The following is a 22,313-nucleotide window of genomic DNA, read 5'->3' as shown; positions in this document are numbered from 1 at the left end:
GCTGGCGAGGGGTCGACTCGTTCGGATTTGTTGTTATTGTTGCTAAATACAAAAAAATTCACTTTCATTAAAAACTTTCAAATACATCTTCCAATTTATTCATGAAAAAAAAATTGTGGTAAATTTCTGATCACCTTCTGGTGAGCTTGGATATGTAATCCTTCATCTTGGCAACCAAATCCACTCATTCAGCAAAGTATGAAAATATCTTTAATGCAACTTGATCTCCAGCTGGTGCTGCTGAAAAACAAAAACACTTTCCTCTATGGATGGATGGCAGTGACAAGCACCCTCTGCGTATGACATTTCTGTGTATTTTATTGTGGGATTAGCAAGAATGATTTTACACGTAAATTAAAGACATTACACTGGCTGTGTCATGGTGTATAGTAAATGTTTCAGCAACACTATATTATAGGTGAAATGCTGATAAACACAAAATGGCAGGCGCCCTCGGCTATCTGAGAGTACTCAGTGAGTGCACTAGGATGGTAGGGACTTAAGACGAGAGGAGGGCTTGTCCACAGCTTAGGTTTCTGCCCTGTGTTTGTTCAGATAATGTACAAATGCAACAATTTTACTCAAGAAAATGTTAAAAGCGATTGGAAACTACATATAGAACCCGGTTTAATGGCCAAACGGAAATATTTCGTTTATGTTCTTTTTTTCCATTATTACAGAAAAAATTAGCTGGACATCTCATTAAAAATATACAACATAAGGTGGTGAGAAATATTTCAATGTTGAATAAAACAAAATTCATTCCCAAACAAAAATCACTCCACAATCTTTGTTCTCACAATCTCTGGTTCAACCATATCTAACTTGTTGTGGGGAGATATGGGAGGATAAGCGGTACAGAAAATGGATGGATGGATATGGGGTAATAACTATAAAAGCAATCTTCACTCGCTAAATGTACTGCAAAAAAGATCAGTGAGGATGATCCATAATGCCGCCAATAGAGAACATACAAATTCTTTATTTCTAAAATCATAAATATTAAAAAATTCAGATTAATTAATTAATCCTAGTTAATTTTCAAACAGCTAAATGTATACAGCTAAGAATAAACCATTACTAAAAATGTCAAATAATACTTTTCTGCAAGAGAGGAGAAATATGAACTTAAACTTCTATGCCAGAACAAGGTTAAAAAGCCATAGCATTTCAGTATGTGGAATCAAACTATGGAACGGATTGAGTAAGGAACTAGGATGGGCTATGTTGATTACAAGGAAGAAGAGTCTTGAACGGGTCATGTAATGTTTATCCTTGTCAGTATTCCTCATCATTTTTTTTATATTTATGATCATTTATTATAGCTGCACGTGGTTAGCACGCAGACCTCACAGCTAGGAGACCCGAGTTCAAATCCACCCTTGGCCATCTCTGTGTGGAGTTTGCATGTTCTCCCCTGTGCATGTGTGGGTTTTCTACATGCTAGTTTAATTGGCAACTCCAAATTGTCCATAGGTATGAATGTGAGTGTGAATGGTTGTTTGTCTATATGTGCCCTGATTGGCTGACCACCAGTCCAGGGTGTACCCCGCCTCTCGCCTGAAGACAGCTGGGATAGGCTCCAGCACCCCTCACGACCCTTGTGAGGATAAGCGGTAGAAAATGAATGAACTAATCATTTATTATGGTTGTGAAAAATCACCATCACTTCACTATATGGTTACATTATGTATTAAAATAATCACATCTGGAATGCAGGAAGTGATTAAATGTATTGTCCTTTTGTGAATTGAATTATGTAATGTATTGCATTGTAACTTGATGCATGTTGTAATAAAATGAAACCATTACCACTATGCATCACTGGAGCAGGGTATCTTTACTACCATCATTCAGATACGCTAATTTCTTGGTCATGCCTTGTTATCCTCAGATTTCCTGGATATTTAGGACATGTCATGCAAAAATTGTGGATTTGTGTCAGAGGAGTGACTTGTGTCACATGTAAGGGGAGACACAGTAATAAGCAGGGTTCCCTGACAAGCGGCGGCGTGTGTACACTCCTAATCAAGATTGTAAACGAGTGAAACATTGCAAGAATTGACATTTTGAAACTCTACTCAGAGCACCAGTAAGATCCAAACAGTGGAAATCAACTTGTCTACAATTTGTTTTTACCAGGTACCCAAAGCGCTTCAGAGTGAAGCCATTATTTATTGAAGTGGTGGTAATCTGCATCTGTAGTCACAGCTGCCCTGGGGTAGACTGACGTGTAGAAACGTGGCTGGCAATGCACAGCTATGCCCCCTCCATCCACCACCAAACATTCATATTTATACACCAGTGTATATTCATTACATTTATACACCAGCACTGGAAGGATGGTGGGTGTAGTGTATTGCCCAAGGATGCAACAATGATGGAGGGATGGAAGCAGGATACTATTAAAAGTGTTTATTACGTATGTACAGTACAACATGACACCCCTTCCATGTCATTTATGGAGGATCAATAATATGATGTATTCTAAAGGTATTTTTTTTAATTAATGAATTATTTGCATCAGATTGCCAACTAAGTGTAATATTCAATTTGAATAAATTTGATTTACATCGGTGGTGTCCAGACTGTGGTCGCAGGTCATTTGCAGTGCAAATGTTTTTTTTTTCTGTGGAAAATATTAGAGCTGTGAAATGATGAAAAGATGTAATGAAGTTTTTGTGTAGTTCATGGCTGTGTTATTGTCATGTTAAGCTTTTGCAACATCAGCGCTTTCTAAGAGCCTCGCTTACACTGTAGTTGCTGTTACGAACTTGTAAGGATCTGATAATGATGTTCCGAAATCTGTGAATGCACTTCGCATGTCCTTCGTTGAGAGAGTGCAAAATTAGGAGAGATGTCATTGCAAGTTGGAGATACATATACAGTGTTGGAATGGAATTTGATTTACCACCATTCTGTTTTTTAAAAGGCAAAATTATGAATAGTGTAAAAAAAAGAAATGGATTGATCAGTTTTTCTCAGGCGAGGGCAGCGAAGATGTTTCTATGAGAGCATACAGTAAGCGACATATCCTGGACAACATTTGGGAAGATTGAGAAGTTGAATCAGAGCTCTCTCAGCTCCTCCAACCCGGGGTACACCCTGGACTGGTCACCAGCCAATCACAGGGCACATATAGACAAACAACCATTCACACTCACATTCATACCTATGGACAATTTGGAGTGGCCAATTAACCTAGCATGTTTTTGGAATGTGGGAGGAAACCGGAGTACCCGGAGAAAACCCATGCATTCACGGGGAGTACATGCAAACTCCACAGAGAGATGGCTGAGGTTGGAATTAAACTCCGGTCCCTTAGCTGTGTGGCCTGCGTGCTAACCACTTGTCCGCCGTGCAGCCAACAGCAAACCATTAATTCCATAATTTATATGATTATATGATTATATTATGATTATATTATATGACAACCGTTATTTTCTTAGTCTATTAATTGATTAATTGAGTTTGGTTAGGCCCTCCACCAGGGGTCTGCAATGTGCGGCTCTGGAGTCACATGCGGGTCTTTTAGCGCCAGCTGGTTTATGCTTCTGTGTGTGCCAAGCATGTGCTATGCAATCTTCCAAGTGGTAAGACCAGTGTTGTCTTAGTCAGCTCAGTGAGAAACCATGATACCGGTCATCTATTTGCCTTGTTAGCTTCCTGTGTTATGAATGAACTATGGCAGCTAAAAGGATGTGGAGAGTTGTACTGGAACTGGAACTAATCAGTGTGTTAAAACACTTCTATTGTGGCTGTTGATAAAAATCAGTAGAGAAGGCTTAATAAACGTGAGGAATTGCCAGGTGGCAACAGTTTTGTGGTGACTCATCACTCCAGGAAGACAGAAAAGGAACATGATAATATGCTTAAAAGGGAGCTATTATGCTTTTTCCACTTTTCTGACCTATAAATGTAGTTAGAATGTTGTATTCTCGAGTTAAATGATGCCACAGTTTCAGATAATGAGGTTTGGAAAGAAGTTTGGGATGGCTCAAAATGCTCGGTTTCAAAAGGCGTGGTAAAATTGCCCCTTTGTGATGTCACAGAGGGGCGGACTTCCTTATATGGTTCATAGTTAGGAAGTACCTAAGCACCAATCACAGTAGAGTGGGCCTGTCCGGAGCCGGGCTGTGGGTGGAATCAAGTAAAACAGACTGTTTTGGCAGAAAGCACAAATCAATGGAAATACAGCTGGAATAGGTGCAGTTTCTGGAAAATCTAAAAAGTTTCGTGGTAATCCGAAAATCACAAGAATAATAGGTCTACTTTCATGGATCACTAAGGAAACAAAAAAAAAAAAATCACTTGCGAGAGGCAGAAATCACAGGATGTTCCATTTTTGAATGGATTTTAAGCAATACATCAAATACCAAAATAGTTGTTGATTATTACTGCATTTATTATGACACACATCTATTGTGGAAAAAGTATGGAATTTAGAAATCCGTAGGAACTCTCACCAAATACGGTAATGATTGAAGCCGTTTCTCATTAAGTTTTATTTAGCCAGAGCGTGGCGCTTCAGCGTGAGTATGTAATGTGATTTTGAAGTACGCCATGTTTGTTTAACTGTCTCTGATAAGCAGTGTAAGTCTTTGCGTGTGTGGCCAAAATGACAAATTGAAAATAGAAGCCTGTGCAGGAAGATAAGAGATAATCTGACGGTTGTCAAGTCTTGATTCATCTTCTCGGGCTGGAAAAATTGTTTCTACATGTCCAAAGAGTGGATGGACCTTTGATTGCACTCTGGACCCTTGGCAGCTCCTTGTGGTGTTGAAATTCATGTCTGTCTGTTGATAAAAAGACACAGCGCTAGATAGCTAGTCAGTAACTAGGAAAGTCTTTTTGCATTAACCAGCAAAAAGTACACAACGCTGGTCCTGGGGGTGCTGGCTTGTGTTTGTGTTGTTATGGTAATCGCTCAATGTCAATAAACACAGCTGTGTATGCTTATACTCTTCGATATATACTCTGTCCTAAGGTGAACAAATCTATAGTAAAATTTGCTGGAGTCTATCCCAGCTGTTACCGGCGAGAGGTGGGGTACACCCTGGACTGGTTGCCAGCCAATCACAGGGCACATATAGACAAACAACCATTCACACTCACATTCATACCTATGGACAATTTAGAGTCTGCAATTAACCTAGCATGTTTTTGGAATGTGGGAGGAAACCGGAGAAAACCCACACATGCACGGGGAGAACATGCAAACTCCACACAGAGATGGCCGAGGGTGGAATTGAACCCTGGTCTCCTAGCTGTGAGGTCTGCACGCTAACCACTAGACCACCGTGCCGCCCTTTGTTGTATTTGTTTTTATAATTTTTCATTTATTTTTTCCTTACCCGAATAACTGGGGTAAATGCAGCTGCCATGACTCCCATCACAAAAAGCAGTGGTGAAACAATTGCTAAGAAATGACGAGTGTATGTTGTATGTATTTGTTTGTGTTCTGTTTCAGCAACCTGATAAGTACTTAAATACAAATTCATTTTCCCGCCCCTCTTTCTCAGTTTGACCCCATGCTGTCACGATAGCGGCTGCGAGCGAATGTGAGTTAGCTGCTTTATGTTGAATGGCTGTCAGATGATGAGGAACCAGAGATGAATGTGCTTGGCTCCTGCTGGGCGTCATCATTGGGTGGTGTTACTCTCTTTACCTCCTGCCTGCTAACTCTTTTCTGTTAATAAGCCTCTTAGCCAGGAGGTTTGGAAAGCTCTGGGAAAGGAACGATAACGTACAAAATCCATCCATTTTCTATACTGCTTGTCCTCATTAGGGGACACCATGGACTGATAACCAGTCAATCACAGTACACATATGATACTGTACGTATATGCAATATTCTTTCAAACACTAGGAGAGGTTGAAGAAGTTCTGAATTTTGTATTGAATCAAATTTAATATCAAATGTGCCAATTTTGTTCCATTTAGGTCAAAAAGAGAAATATGAGAAAAATGTGAAATCTGGGACAACTGGCAGTGTCGATGCAGCACGTTAGCACTTGTGTTACAGACAGTGCTAGAAAAGTTTGTGAGCTTAAATCACACTGGAATAAACTCTCCTCTTGGCTGGAGAACGTCATGTACTGTAAATAGTGTAAAGGGTAGACGCAGGCAGGTAAAAAAGACCAACAAAACACAACCACTCGACCCAGTAAGTTGCATGATGTGACAAAACAAACCAGCGTTGACAGTGACCGCAGTCCGGGATATGCAGGTGATGATTTCCTGGGTGGATTATGAGGAGGCTCCTCAAGTTCAAAATGAACATTGCCCACTTATACACATACCAGAATGGCATTACGTAGCTTTGGTTTAGAAATGCACTGTATCTTTAAATACAAGGTGTTGTTATTATTACGGAGAACTATTACTTGAAATGGTTGTTGGTTAGAAGTTGGTTGATACGCTCTTCTTCTTCTGCAATGTGATAAGTGGCCATTAGTAAGGTAATTGCATGTGATGTCAGCCACATTATGTACAGCTTCATACAGTGGTTCACAAACCTTCTACAGTGGCATGGTTACTTTTCGGGCTGCATGGCAACCAAGCGGTTAGCGCGCAGGCCTCACAGCTAGGAGACCTGAGTTCGGTTCCACCCTCGGCCATCTCTGTGTGGATTTTGCATGTTCTCCCCGTGCATGCGTGGGTTTTCTCCGGGTACTCCGGTTTTCTCCCACATTCCAAAAACATGCTAGCTTAATTGGCAACTCCAAATTGTCCATAGGTATGAATGTGAGTGTGAATGGTTGTTTGTCTATATGTGCCCTGTGATTGGCTGGCAACCAGTCCAGGGTGTACCCCACCTCTCACACGAAGACAGCTGGGATAGGCTTCAGCACCCCTGCAATCCTGCGATTAATGAATGGTTACATTTCGATCCAGTTTGACATGTACACTGACACTGTAAGTAGTCTTTTAATGCAGTCTGATTTCGGCATCCCTCTTTTTGAATGACTTGGATTTGAGCATCATTTTTTTTGTCCACTCACCATGGCTATGTTTTAAGTCAACAAATTGAAGCGGCAATTTTAGCAATCATGATGAAGCAGTATCTGAAGTAAAGAAAAATACATGCAATCAACGATAAACCGGATACACCGGAAATTACAGTAGCCTCATTTGGTAATTACCTATATCAAAATAGCCTCTGTGTCTTCTCTTTTTTTCTCGATGTAGCCCTCAGCAGAGGAAGTTTGCATATAAGTACTTGCTGGATACTGAAACTGAGCTAGCAATGCCTAATGTGCTTAACAATGCAACTTGTGGAAGGATGGGACGCCCACAAACGTGGCCCAGACTCCGACCTGCTGTGTTTTTGCCACCACAGTTAAGCACTATATTCTCAGAGTGTCACGGTCGGTCTCGAGAGCTTTAAAGTTCGACCCCAGGATGCAGAGAGCAGGACCAAATGCAGGTAAATAATATTTATTTTAGCAATAATAGCAGCAGAAGGAAACGCAACTCAAGTAGCTGACGGACAAACAAACAATGATCCCACAAAGGGAGAGGCGCACACCTGAACTAAATAGAGAGGACAAATTAGGGACAGGTGTGGGTGGCTATGGCAACCAAGGCAGACGAGGCAAAACAGGAAGTCTAATACAAACTAAGTGTCCAAAACGGAAACCAAAGCCCAAGAAGGTAACACAGGGCGTGACACAGAGCTTTTGACTAGTAGAATATTCATTCATTCATTCATTCATTCATTTTCTACCGCTTATCCTCACGAGGGTCGCAGGGGTGCTGGAGCCTATCCCAGCTGTCTTTGGGCGAGAGGCGGGGTACACCCTGGACTGGTCACCAGCCAATCACAGGGCACATATAGACAAACAACCATTCACACTCACACCTATGGACAATTTGGAGTGGCCAATTAACCTAGCATGTTTTTGGAATGTGGGAGGAAACCGGAGTACCCGAAGAAAACCCACGCATGCACGGGGAGAACATGCAAACTCCGAGGGTGGAATTGAACCCTGGTCCCCTAGCTGTGAGGTCTGCGCGCTAACCACTAGACCGCCGTGCCGCCCCGCAATGATTCAGTCAACAGGAACTACAGGGTATTATGCTGCAACCTGACTGATGGCGACATGCCCCCGGTCATCCACACAATGGCCGCTTTATAGTCACACAAACATCTGTTGTTGAGGATGAAAAGTGCTGAGCACTACTGCAGGCGTCTGCTAGCTGATATCGGGCATCACTGTGACTCTTTTGTCAACGACATGCAGCGTCAGCATCGAGGTGTCGCACCCCCTGTCACTCTGCTGCTCTTCAGCCCTTAGGTAACTAAACACTCAAAGATGGAGGATGGCGACAGAAAAGACACATAAAGAAAGACATGGGAAGGAAAAACTGAAGAGTAATTGTAATCTCTGGAGCGTCTGAGTAAGGGTTTCTGCTTGCTACCACAAACATGCACACCCTCTCCCTATATCCTTTTGAACATGCGTCCTCCATCTCGGCACAGTTAACCATTCTAAGCAGTCCTCTGTGTCGCTAACCTTTTCTCTGAACCTTTTTGTCACGGTGATACAAGAGGGAAAGGGTTGGGTGAGGGCTGACATTTAAGGAAAGAGATGGGATATGCTTTGTGGCTCTCAGTTAGAGACATTATCGCAGTCATCATCTCAGCGCTCGCTGGGCTATTATCTGCTCTCCGCCGTGGCCAGAAAAATGCTTGCTCGTGTGTGAAACGGTCACTTTATCAGTCTAGCTAGGGGCCTGTCATTGCCACCCCATCTTGGTTTAATAGATTGATTAAAAGATACCATGTCTTGTTTGTTTGTACATAAGACACAGCAGTCGTGGGAGGAGTGCCGGCAGGCTTTTAAGCCTTGAAGGATATCGTGTATTATCACATACTACAGTATTAATTGGCCCTGTACCCTAGAAACCGCCCATGAATGATACGGGAATAGGCCGAAATGATACTGTGTCAAAGCCCAGGGCAGTGATACTGATAAAATATAGAGTTTAACCATGTCCAGTATCAGCCCCCGTAGCTGTCCACTCACAGCGCGCTGCTCTGGTATCGTGCCCGTGAAACAACCAATCAGAGAATAGGGAAAATAGCAAACAGAATATTAGAAATGGAACGTTTTATCACCATTAATGAGGAGGACACTCCTCACACTGAAATGATCGAAAAAACTAAAAATGCAAATTCAAGTCGGAAAAGCAAGGACGACCTCAAGCTTTTTTCTGAATGGCTCATCAACTGCAAGAACGAACAAAGACTGGTAGAAAGTATTCCCCCGCCTGAGTTAGACAAATACGTGTCTATGTTTATTTTATCAATCAGAAAAGAAAATGGGATGAATACGAGCCTGATTCTCTCAAATCAAAATTCAAACTCTCTGGCACGTTACATGCTAGAAAAATTGTCGGACATTGATAAGATAAGACTGTTAATAAAATATTATTGTTGAAATATTTTTGCAATTATTGTGTTTACACTGTTTAGATATAATACATGTAATAAACTGAACATTTTCTGGAAACAAAATGGTCTTTTGATTAAATAGTACGTGATAATAAGCTCATGATTAAATAGTATGTGATAATAAGATCATCACATGGTTTGTCTGGTATCAGGCCCGGTATCATGCCCCCCAGGTGTCAGTATCAGCCCAAGACTGAAAAAACATGTGATAACCTATAAATATCATAATGAGGAAGTCCCTGGAAATTGAGTAGGAAGGAAGCAACAGCAAGATAATTGGACCAGGTTGAAAACCACCTCTCACCTCCTGCATCCAAGGTTTGACGAATGGTCTGACTTTTCTCTCCAGCAGTCTAGAATAGGCGTTCCCAGGGAAGCTGACGATTTTGATACCCTCCTAAACGGGGGACCACCACCCCAGTGTGCCCCTCCATGTTCCCCACATCAAAATCCAGAATCTTAAGTGTTAGAATAAAATGTAGATATAAGTATTATTTTGTTAGTTATCACCCTTATATCCATTTGCTTCGACAATAGAAAGTGTTTGAATGTGCGTAAGAAGGAATGTTCCCGTGACCCTGATCAGAGACCCCCAGGTCCTGGAGGTGCCTGGATGCGCCAACATGTTAATCCTGCAAGAATGTATCAATATAAGAACTCATAAAACATTAAAAGTAATTGCTCTCACATATACACACACACACACATAGACAAACAAATACAGCTCGTGCAACTGCCTTCTCCACACCCCCCCTTTAGAGTTGCACGACCATGTAGTAGGGACCCCCGAAAGAGAATAAAAAGAGAGGAGTGTGAACTGCATATTCAGAGTGGAGCGGCATGTCACTGGGTATGTGGTTTCACTCTCCTCGCTGCGAGTAACTTTGAATATTGTTATTGAACAGAATATTGTCTGTCTCTTCTGTATTTAAGTGTTTTTTTTTAAGTGTCACAGGAGTTTGAACCTGACATTAAGGAATCAGGGCGAATCTCCACTGAGGAGTTTTCTATCTACCTCAGGTACTTGAGCCACGGTGATGGACAACATGTCTGTGTCCCACCCACTAGAACTGACTAGTTCCTGCCACCCGGACTCAAATATGCGGAAGAAAATGTTGGATTCCCTTTTGTCTTCTCGTAATTGAAGCAGGAAATGACGCTGTATTGTTGTGCAAAGAAAGTAAAGGTGTGATGATGATATCGATGCTATTGATGATAAGTGCAGAGGTGCTTGTGATGTATCAAGAATATAATGAGTGAAGAGAATCCCTGAAGCATATTTAGTGTTAGTGATTCTGCATTTCTGCTTACATCATACAATGCCATCACACTTTAAACCTCAAAGAGCCACAGTTGCACTACACTGCTTTTCAAGTGCTGAAAAGCGGCAAAAAGCTCCCTTCTCTCTTCACTTGTTCTTCCCTTCCCGGGCTCTGTTGCGCTCTTACTTAATTGGCTTTTGGAAAATAACATTTGATCTTCAACCAATCACCAAGCTCTCGCTGTTCTTCCATTTCATTGTTTTTAATCAAGTCCACTGCTGCGTTGCTGTAGAGTGGAGCATTTCTACTATTTTCTGGATGGTGCCTCCTGAATTTTGGTTCAGTAAGGTTGATCAGTGAGAGCCTTCCAACACCGTTTCTGTTCTTCTTTGATGTCATTTTGCAACAATTTTTCTATTGATATCGAATATACATTTTTTTCTACGTGTCTCAATCAATTCAAACATTTCCAACATGAAAACTTTAAGCTCATCCTTTATTATATAATCCATTATTTAAAACACAAATTCCCTTTGATCTCAATAATTGTTATTATATATGGTCCTCAGGATTGTAAGTCAAATTTTGGTGTAAGTGGGAACTTGTGTTTAAATTACACTTGAGTCACTCACCTTGTTCACTGAACACACAATGGACATAAACTGCTCTGATACATTAAATAGAAAATTTAATAAAACATTTGAGGTTGAAGCTATTTAATATTCGAGTATTCTACAATGTTTTGGATTAATTGAGTAATCTGAAAAAATAAATTGCTTGGTTAAAAAACCAATAATAAATTCACAGGAAAAAATAAAACATTTTCACTAACCACAGAATGTTTTAATTTTTACGTTTTACGTTTTAATGAAATGTGATACAGGGTGGGCCAAAAGTAGGGTTATGGTTAACACTTTTTTTGAGATTGAGATTTGACATTTTTTGAGTTTGTATGAGTTAATTTCCCCACTGAGGGACGAATAAAGGCATATCTTAATCTTACATTTTAAAGTTTCAGTATTATTTCCCGTAATTTATACCCGTAATTAACCTCTGTGACCCTAATGAGGACAAGCGGCATAGCTAATGGTTGGACGGATATCTAAAATGTGATTTTTTTTTTCGTTTTTTTTTTTTACGTGATTGTTAAAGGAGAACTGTGTTTAAAAAAAATGCCCATCATTCATAATCCTTATGTGAAACATGAACATATATTTATTTCCTTTTTCTGTGCATTATAACACCAGAAAAGTAATTAATATGAGCTAGCTAACAATGCATGTCACTTTGACGCTTGAGCTCTAACAAAGAAATGTAAAAAAACGGCAACAGTGTCATGCTCTACTGTAACATGGGTTTGGTGGTCTTTATTTATTTGTTGAACTGGTTCATGATTTTGGTTTCTTATTTAGATTTGGCCACTCCCATCTTGGGAGTGCCGCCCACTTAAGCTCCCCCGTTGTAACTGGATGGCACTGACTGGATGGTTCTTGGAACAGCTGTTCTCCTGTTCATGTTATTGAACTTTTGGCTGTCCTATGTGTCATCCAGTCCAACTAGTCGTTTTCTTGCTGCACGTCCTGTCGCTGCGTCTGGTTCTACATTTCACGGTGCCTTTTGTTCCTTTTGCTTGCACGGTTGTTTGTTTGGTTTCCCCGCATATATGTGGAAGTTGCCATTAAAGACTATTTCAGCACCTTACCTCTGCATCCTGGGATCCCTTGTCTGGTTTCATCACACAACAGTGTAGCATTTACATAACTGACCTGTTTATTAACTGAGCTACAGCGATATTGTTATTGTAGCAGGGAACACAAAGTATCACGTCTCAGCATCACTCATAACGCCTCAAGCTACTTCCTTGGAACACGACCTGATGGCGCTGGTAATGTGTGATTAGTTTTGCAAAGTTAAAGTTAAATCATGCCTCGCCATGCCGGTTTTGAGGGTTGCGGAAATAAGCCGAAAAATTGGTCTACTTTGAGATTCCATAAGCTTCCAACAAAACAACAGGGCAGACTTACTCAGTGGATACACCGGCTCTCAACTCATCCCAGATGACATCGCTACAAAGACTCAGCAAGATGCCGAGGTTATAAATCGTATCTCGCATGTGTATTGTTGAGGGTTTTGGCAATAAGCTTGAAAGGTTTGTCAACTTTGCTACCAGCATGCTATCAACAAAACAACAGTACATACTAAAGCAGTTCCATAGTTTCCATAACTCCAAATTCCAATTGTTATCACTTCCATATTATTAACCAATCCCAACCGTTATAAGATGATAAAATTAAGCTCATTGCAGAAATTACTATTTCTGACATTAAAAAGAAAATCTCACTTTTCAACACATTTTCCGTGCCAAAATCCCCAACCAATGGTATTTTTCAGCCTCAAAACATTGAAGCTAACAACACGATACCCGCAGACCTCACAGCTAGTAGACCAGGGTTCAATTCCACCCTCGGCCATCTCTGTGTGGAGTTTGCATGTTCTCCCCGTGCATGCGTGGGTTTTCTCCGGGTACTCCGGTTTCCTCCCACATTCCAAAAACATGCTAGGTTAATTGGCCACTCCAAATTGTCCATAGGTATGAATGTGAGTGTGAATGGTTGTTTGTCTATATGTGCCCTGTGATTGGCTGGCCACTAGTCCAGGGTAGTCCAGGGTGCCTCTCACACGAAGACAGCTGGGATAGGCTCCAGCACCCCTGCGATTAATGAATGGTTACATTTCGATCAAGTTTGACATGTACACTGACACTGTAAGTAGTCTTTTATTCCAGTCTGAATTCGGCATCCCTCTGTTTGAATGACTTGGATTTGAGCATCATTTTTTTTGTCCACTCGCCATGGCTATGGTTTAAGTCAACAAATTGAAGCAGCAATTTTAACAATCATGATGAAGCAGTATCTGAAGTAAAGAAAAATACATGCAATCAACGATAAACCGGATACACCGGAAATCACGCCCTGTGATTGGCTGGCCACCAGTCCAGGTTGTACCCCGCCTCTCGCCCGAAGACAGCTGGGATAGGCTCCAGCACCCACGCGACCCTTGTGAGGAAAAAAGCGGTATAAAATGAATGAATGAACACGATACCCAACACTGCAGGGGACCAACAGATCAGTTGAATTGATTCCTTCAGACAACAACCTTCATCATCCTTTTCTGTCTTTATCTCTTTACCACAACGGATGCAACGTGTCAGCTTGCAAAATAGCCACATAGACACATTGACAGCACAAGATGTTGATGATTGCAGAGAGGTGTACATAACAAAGTCCCTTTTTTTTTCATTTTGCTCAGTACGTCACAGTGCCCGGAGCTTCCGTGTCACTGTATGCGGCTGCAGAGTGTTAAAAGGAGGCTAGACTGACAGGCTGTCGACCCGCATGGAAGCTCGTGAACTTAAATGATGGTGACACCAAACAAACACCAGGAGGTGAGCAGAGAAGGCGACAAGATAGGGAAACAAATAGACATAGCTCAAGTCCGAGGGAGAGTTTGGACCCGACCTGCCCTTTAGATTGAAACCTGTGACGGCGTCAGTTTGTTTTAGAGGCTTGAGGATGCAATTTGACTGCATATTCGTGACATCGAGGTGTCGGACGTCTGCCAGGTGGTGTTTTTTTTCTTTTTTTTTTTTTTGGCCGCGGGAGCCATGTCAGGTCTTTCAGACACTTTGTGTTCATTTGTCAGACTTGAAAGGCGGCCATTCGCTGTGGTGCCGTGACAGCTCTCCAATACACCGGTGAAAGGTGTAGATGGGTGTTCCTGCCATTTCCCAGAACACTTTTTCATCTTGAATGGGGGGAATGCACTTCACCCGTCTTCCATCAGTCATCACGGATGACAGAGATGGAGGCAGCTGCATTCACCCTCTGTTAGAAAAGCAGCGCTACCCACCTCCCCTGGATACCCGTGTGTGCCAGTTACACAATAGTCATCTTTTTGTCAGGCCTTTTACATGGCTTCTCCTTTGCTTTGCCTTCACATTTTTCTTTCTATCATTTGTATTTATGTATTTAGTCTCTTTTTTTAGGATATGTATCACATATTGTCTGATTAAACCAATTAAACTCGGGGTCCAAACATTTCCACAGAGGACAACATACTGAAAAATGAAAGGATGCAAAGGCCACTTTGATATTTTGTAAACCAACACAAACTTGTCTGATTTTTACTGCATTTTAAACATTCAACATTCCTCTTAAATAATCTTTGTCAATTTTCTTCCCATAGACTTCAGTCCATAATATTTTGACTTTATTCCCATCATTTTATCACATATTATCAATCTCGGGGCGGCACGGCAGTCTAGTGGTTAGCGCGCAGACCTCACAGCTAGGAGACCAGGGTTCAATTTTCACCCTCGGCCATCTCTGTGTGGAGTTTGCATGTTCTCCCTGTGCACGTGTTGGTTTTCTCCGGGTACTCCGGTTTCCTCCCACATTCCTAAAAACATGCTAGGTTAATTGGTGACTCCAAATTGTCCATAGATATGAATGTGAGTGTGAATGGTTGTTTGTCTATATGTGCCCTGTGATTGGCTGGCGACCAGTCCAGGGTGTATCTCGCCTCTCGCCCAAAGACAGCTGGGATAGGCTCCAGCACCCCCGCGACCCTCGTGAGGAAAAAGCGGTAGAAAATGAATGAATGAATGAATGAATTATAAACCTCATTTTAATTTGTTTTGTTTATTCCATATACTATTACGGCAAAGTAACATGTTTTTCTTTAACATTTCAGCTACAAGCTACCAAAAATTCTCCTTTTCTGTTAATATCTTTGCTTTATTTTTGGACAAGTACAGCTGTTTTTTTCATTTCTGATGTTGCTTTTTAAATTTTCCAAATATTTTGATTTTCTTCTTGTAAGTTTGACTTTCTTCTCGTACTAGTATGACTTTAACTGGACCCAAATTTCCCCCCAAATAAAATGTTATTTGTTGTTTTGTTTGCTTCTCATATTAAAAAACATATTTTTTTCTATTCACTTTATGCTACTATAATGAAAACCAATCGTCCTCATATTCTATTACTATTACTGCATTCTATTCTACTACTACTATTCAACTTTATTTTGAAAATTACGTTTGATTTTTATATTGAAACAGCTATTGTGTTTTTTTTTCAGTTTTCTTGTTAAATTATATTTTTAGAATCTGATGTGGACTGGAAATGGCATTGGTGCCCCAACTGGTGCTTAAAATAAGGAAAACAGACAAGTTTTGTCTCACAACAACAGTGCCTTACTGAGTTTGTTGACATGCAAGTTGAACAGAATAGCAATTTAAATCAATAATTAAAATAAAATTCACAAATTTGAAATAAAATCGTGCAATTGTGTCTGTGAAATCTGCACAAAAGGCAAGGTTTTCCAGTGCATACATTCTCCACAATTGGACTCCCATGACAATACAAGTAGCAGTCTGGGTGGAGTAAATGGCTCTAAAGCCAAACTGCAGGGGGTGTAGAGGAAAGGCTGTGGCGTGTAAATGATGATTTGTTTTGCTACCAGTTGATGTCCACTTGTGAGAGTGACAACAGCAGGTTGCCACGTGGATGGGAATATTTTGGGGGGAAATGGACAGATTAATCATTTTGGAGATGGGCTGAGGTCACTGTGTCCATTATGGTGTCAGTGTACTATCCAAAGTAAGAGCAGGAAAACTACATAAAAATGAGCATATCAACTGAAACTGAAGAGGTAAAAATAATATTCGGGGGAGTAAAATCATTCTTGTGGATGCATAAAAAAGTGAGAGGGCGCTCACTTTTGCAAAATCACCTCTCACTTTCTGATTTCCGCGCTTGCTCGATTCTGTTTTCTGCGCACTTGGTCAACTTTTCCACTCACTCTCAGTTTAACTTTCTCCTCGTGCTCGATTTTTCATTGAGCAACATGACGTCACTGATTAAGACTGGACTAGACGATCGGTGATAGCTACCTACAGTATATCTTCCCATGCTGAAGGGGGCGGTAATGCACCACAACTGCCATTAAACAGAAGAATGTTTTTATTTTTTCAGTTTTATTGCGGTCAACAACTCTCAAAAACAAGAAAAATAAATAACAGTTGACAAAGAAATAGAAACATTAGAAATATACATAAATTATAAAGCAAAAAAAAACCCAAACAAATAAATTAAATTTCAATTAAAATTTCAATTCATGCACATCAAAGGGCAAGGGGGCGGTAGGGTTTATTATTTATTGAATCGTTGACTTATTAAAAAGGTAATTATTAGAAATACACCGATAGTTTTACTGTGATATACTTGGCATTGTTGCAGCTATGTACTTCACTATTTATGCCACAATGACACAGTAGTCCAAATGTAGTTTAGTCAAAACACACCGTTGAACCCAGGTCCCAACCAGCAGATTGGCGATCGTCTAGTCGAGTCTTAATCAGTGACGTCATGTAGCTCAATGAGGAATCGAGAGCGAGGAGAAAGTTGAACTGAGCGCGAGCAGTAAGGACGATCGAGAGCGCGGAAATCGGAAAGCGAGGGGTGATTTTGCAAAAGTGAGTGAACATTTTAATTGTGTGCGCCCTCTCACTTTTTTATGCATGCACAAAAGTGATTTTACTCCCTGCCAATATTATTTTTACGTCTTCAGTTTCAGTTTATATGCTCGTTTTTATGTAGTTTGCTCGCTCTTACTTTTGATCGTAAACTGACTCTATAGTCTGTTCTATTTAATTATTTTTGCTTGTTTTTGACATTTGCTCCTTTTAATTGCTTGTGGTTTAAATTATCTTATTTTTTTCCAAATATTGGCAATTTATACAATAACACACCTTGATATTAGGGTATTTTGGGTGTATGAGGTTCAGTTTTGAACACATTAAAAATGATTACTAGCTACAGAGTAAGTAATGGAATTATTATTGCTTGTGATGCACATGCAGCAGGTAACCTGGGATAGGCTCCATCATACCCCGCAAACCCTAGTGAGGAAAAGCGGCATATGGATATGGATGCTCTTCTGTCTTGTTGCTTGTGGGAGTTTCCTTAACATTTTTTGTACATTTTGAGAGTTAAAATTGTGAGCACAGCATACATGTATGCGAATAAACTTTAACTTATTATGTTATTTGTTATTTATGATATGCAGAGTGTTTCTGAGCAGATTTCATGTGTGAATTCCACCCGACTCCCTTCAGCAAAACTGAAGAAGTTAATAAAGAGAGAAAATGAGGAGGAAAAAAAAAATACATCAGTACACGTCAAGAAGAATTGTGTCACACAGCGCAGAGATCTCATTAAAATGCTGAAGTGGTGTTAGGTTTTCCACTTTAATGCTTGGGAGAGGCTGGCTTCATCCTTGGAAAAAGAGGGGGACTTTGGGACAACAAGACAATTTGTCTGGTGTCCAGGGGGGCGGCGGGTTGGGGGTGGGGGGGTGCTTTAAACAGCAATGCTTCTGTTTTTTCTTGCTCTAATGACCTCTCCCCTTCCCGGTCTTATATCTTTGTCTGCTTCAAGCCCCATTGCTCGTTGTTGATGTCCTCTTCAAGCTGTCTTGTTTTGTGTGTTTTTCTCAATTTCCATGTTAACACATGAGATATAAAGACGGTGGAGACGTGATTATTTAGCGCAGGACCCCATTTAACAGATGAAATGACACATGGGAATATTGGTACGAACCAGGGAAGGCAGCGTGTGTCAAAATTGCTTCGAGATGCCGAAGAACTGAAACTAACCTGAAATGATGTTTTGGGGACGAAAGTAGACATTTTTGAAAATTGGAGGAAAGTTTTGGGATGTGGAAAGTATATTTATAGATTGCGTGGTGTGATGTTGGAGTGGGTTGAGAAATGTGGAAAATGTAGTAATTCTCAAGAACAGATTTGTTCGGATTTCTGACGTAAGAAGTTGTTAGTCAGAATGTTCAGAATATGTCCTGTGATTGGCTGGCGACCAGTCCAGGGTGTACCCTGCCTCTCGCCCTAAAACACCTGTGATAGGCTCCAGCACCCCTGCGACCCTTGTGAGGAAAAAGCGGTAGAAAATGAATGAATGAATGTTCAGAATATGTCCTGTGATTGCCTGGCGACCAGTCCAGGGTGTACCCCGCCTCTCGCCCGAAGACAGCTGGGATAGGCTCCAGCACCCCCACGACCCTTGTGATGATAAGCGGTAGAAAAATGAATGAATGAATGAATGTTCAGAATATGTCCTTTGATTGGCTGGCGACCAGTCCAGGGTGTACCCCGCCTCTCGCCCGAAGACAGCTTGGATAGGTTCCAGCACCCCCGCGACCCTCGTGAGGAAAAAGCGGTAGAAAATGAATGAATGAATGAATGTTCAGAATATGTCCTGTGATTGGCTGGCGACCAGTCCAGGGTGTACCCCGCCTCTCGCCCAAAGACACCTGGGATAGGCTCCAGCACCCCTGCGACCCTTGTGATGATAAGCGTTATAAAATGAATTAATGAATATTTGGAATTCAGTGCCAGAATGGTTTGAATCATTTAAAAAATATGAGAATTGAGGAACTTTGTCCATTGTCAATGTTTTTCGCAGAAAACCTGAAATTACAAAAAACTGGGAATTGTTTGAAATGTGTTGCTCGATTTTGTTGTTTAAATGGTTTGAATCAGTTGAGAAGTAGTTGTGGTAGCATTGTCAAAAAATGGGTCGGAATAATTGTAATTGTGTGGATGCTCTTCAGTGTTCAAACCATTAGCAAGGAAACTCACTCTTTTGTTCCCCAATGAATGGAAAAGCGTAATAATGATGGCTGAACAATTATGAAATAAAGCTTAACATCAGCATGATGACTTCCCCCAAAAAGCAGAGACATGTCTTGAGCAAAGCATTGAGTCATTGATTTGTTGTGTTCCACTGTTCCTTCTCTGCGCGCCTGAATGATTATTCTCTGACCTTCTATAGCGAGCGGAAAACTCCTGACACAGCATGACACATACAGTACTCGGAAATCAGCCAGCACAAAAAGATGATGGTCTCACAACGCAATGGAAAACTTGGGAATGTAGGTTGATATATGGACACGTTGCTGCTTTGCTGTATCGAGGGTTTTTCAAAAATGAATAAATTATCACTGTTTCATGGGTGATAGCTGCTCCACGGTCGAGTGGTTAGCCCTCACAGTTAGGAGACCCGAGTTCAATTCCACCCTCAGCCATCTCTGTGTGGAGTTTGCATGTTCTCCCCGTGCATGCGTGGGTTTTTCTCCGGGTACTCCGGTTTCCTCCCACATTCCAAAAACAGGTTAAGTAACTCCAAATTGTCCACAGGTATGAATGTGAGTGTGAATGGTTGTTTGTCTATATGTGCCCTGTGATTGGCTGGCCACCAGTCCAGGGTGTACCCTTCCTCTCGCCCGAAGACAGCTGGGATAGTGGGATAGCTGGGAAAATGGATGAAAGTTGACTAACCACAGGTGACCGTGATGTTACAATTTGTCAAGTCCCGCTGGAGGAGGCTTTGGAGGAGGAAATGCCGGTGTGCCGGTGCCATAAAAATGAAGCTAGTTCAAGCTTAAGTGGACCAACTCATCAAGTCCTGGTTCACCATGTTTTTGTTATGACTAAAACATGCTTGAATCCACCAATGAGATCAGCGTAACACCATAACACCATGACCCTGTATAGAAAATGCTGTGAGCCTATCCCTGTTGCCTATGGGGGCGAGAGGCAGGGGACATCCTTTACTGGTCTCCAGCCAATCGAATGGCACATTTCGACCATTCACACCTATGGATAATTTAGAGTCTCCAATTAACTTCCTATGCATATTTTGAAAAGTGGGAAGAACATGGAGATGTTCCAAGGGCGATATGGACCCTGTATGTTTATTTTTCATTCATTCATTTTCTACAGCTTTTTCTTCACAAGGGTCGCGGGGGTGCTGGAGCCTATCCCAGCTGTCTTCGGGCGAGAGGCAGGGGACATCCTTGACTGGTCTCCAGCCAATCGAATGGCACATTTAGACCATTCATACCTATGGATAATTTCGAGTCTCCAATTAACTTCCTATGCATATTTTGAAAAGTGGGAAGGACATGGACATGTTCCAAGGGTGATATGGACCCTGTATGTTTATTTTTTTTAGGTAAAAAAAAAAAAAAAAAAGAATAATGTTATAGTCAAAGCTGTCATGGCTCCTTTAATGTCTAGTTTTCCTCCATGTCACTCTACTCGCATTAGTGTCTTGGGACTCTTCGTGACTGGCTCTTCTCTTGTGCCTGCAGCTCTGACCGTTGAGAAAAGGCCTCTCAGGCGATGTCACTCCAAAGGCCGCTGCTGCTTCTTGAGTCTGACAGCCACTGACTGAGCCAACCAAAAGCAAAATCCAATAACCATTAAACCGGCGAGTCCCCGTAGCAAGACCATTAGCCAAAATAAGCACACCTTTCCTTCTCTTCACTCACACTCACTTGCATGTCCTTGCCACAAATGTACAAATCTGGGATGCAACTAGCAGATGTGGTTTCATCTAAATGGCTTTTCTTACAGCTTTGTCTTCAAAGTCCAAATCACACGTTGAATCTGATATTCCAGATGGAATCCGTACACAGTTTGTCCATTACCGTTTGGGGTACCATTGGGTATCACTGCACGGTGGCTTGGTGAGGATGATTTTCTTTCTTGTTCCTTCACTCGACACAATTGGAGCGAAGGCAGGGAACTGTCCACACACACACACACACACACACAAACACATACACATACAACACTCCCCCAAGACACACACGTTCACTCCGAGGCATTTCGGGTCGCACGCTGTGTTCTAAGCAGCACAGCAGCCAGCTAAGAACACAGTATCATCCTGTTTCCTTTTTGCCACCCGCACTGACATCTCAAGGATAAAACAAAACTTTCATCTTTACAGTGTGCACACCAAACCACCGCTCTCTTATCAAGGGATGTGCTCGTGCAGCAACATGGTGTTGATTCAAATATCATGACGAACCACAGAATAAAAAACCCAAAACCAGTGAAGCTGGCACGTTATGTAAATCGTCGATAAAAACGGAATACATTCATTAATTCATTCATTTTCTACCGCTTTTTCCTCACGAGTTTCGCGGGGGTGCTGGAGCCTATCCCAGCTGTCTTCGGGTGAGAGGCGGGGTACACCCTGGACTGGTGGCCAGCCAATCACAGGGCACATATAGACAAACAACCATTCACACTCACATTCATACCTATGGACAATTTGAGGTCGCCAATTAACCTAGCATGTTTTTGGAATGTGGGAGGAAACCGGAGTACCCGGAGAAAACCCACGCATGCACGGGGAGAACATGCACACTCCACACAGAGATGGCCGAGGGTGGAATTGAGCCCTGGTCTCCGAGCTGTGAGGTCTGCGCGCTAACCACTCGACCGCCGTGCCGCCCCCAAACGGAATACAATGATTTGTAAATCCTGTTCAACTTAGATGAAATTGAATACACTGCAAAGACAAGTTACTTCATGTTTGAACTGGTAAACTTTGTAATTTTTGGCAAATATTAGCTCATTTGGACATTGATGTCTTCAACATGTTTAAAAAAAAGCTGGCACAAGTGGCAAAAAAGACATAAAGTTGAGGAATACACATCAAACA

General features: G+C 41.5%; 1 protein-coding gene across 4 annotated transcripts in view; it reads left to right on the top strand.

The window, feature by feature from the left end:
* LOC131105890 (receptor-type tyrosine-protein phosphatase gamma-like) overlaps positions 1-22,313 on the top strand; it is a 181,826-nt gene that overhangs the window by 1,076 nt on the left and 158,437 nt on the right. The gene's annotated exons all lie outside the window — the stretch shown is intronic.

Source organism: Doryrhamphus excisus, chromosome 18 (assembly GCF_030265055.1).
Source record: "Doryrhamphus excisus isolate RoL2022-K1 chromosome 18, RoL_Dexc_1.0, whole genome shotgun sequence".
In the NCBI taxonomy this organism is placed as follows: Eukaryota; Metazoa; Chordata; class Actinopteri; order Syngnathiformes; family Syngnathidae; genus Doryrhamphus; species Doryrhamphus excisus.
This window is presented reverse-complemented; position numbering and strand designations above follow the sequence as displayed.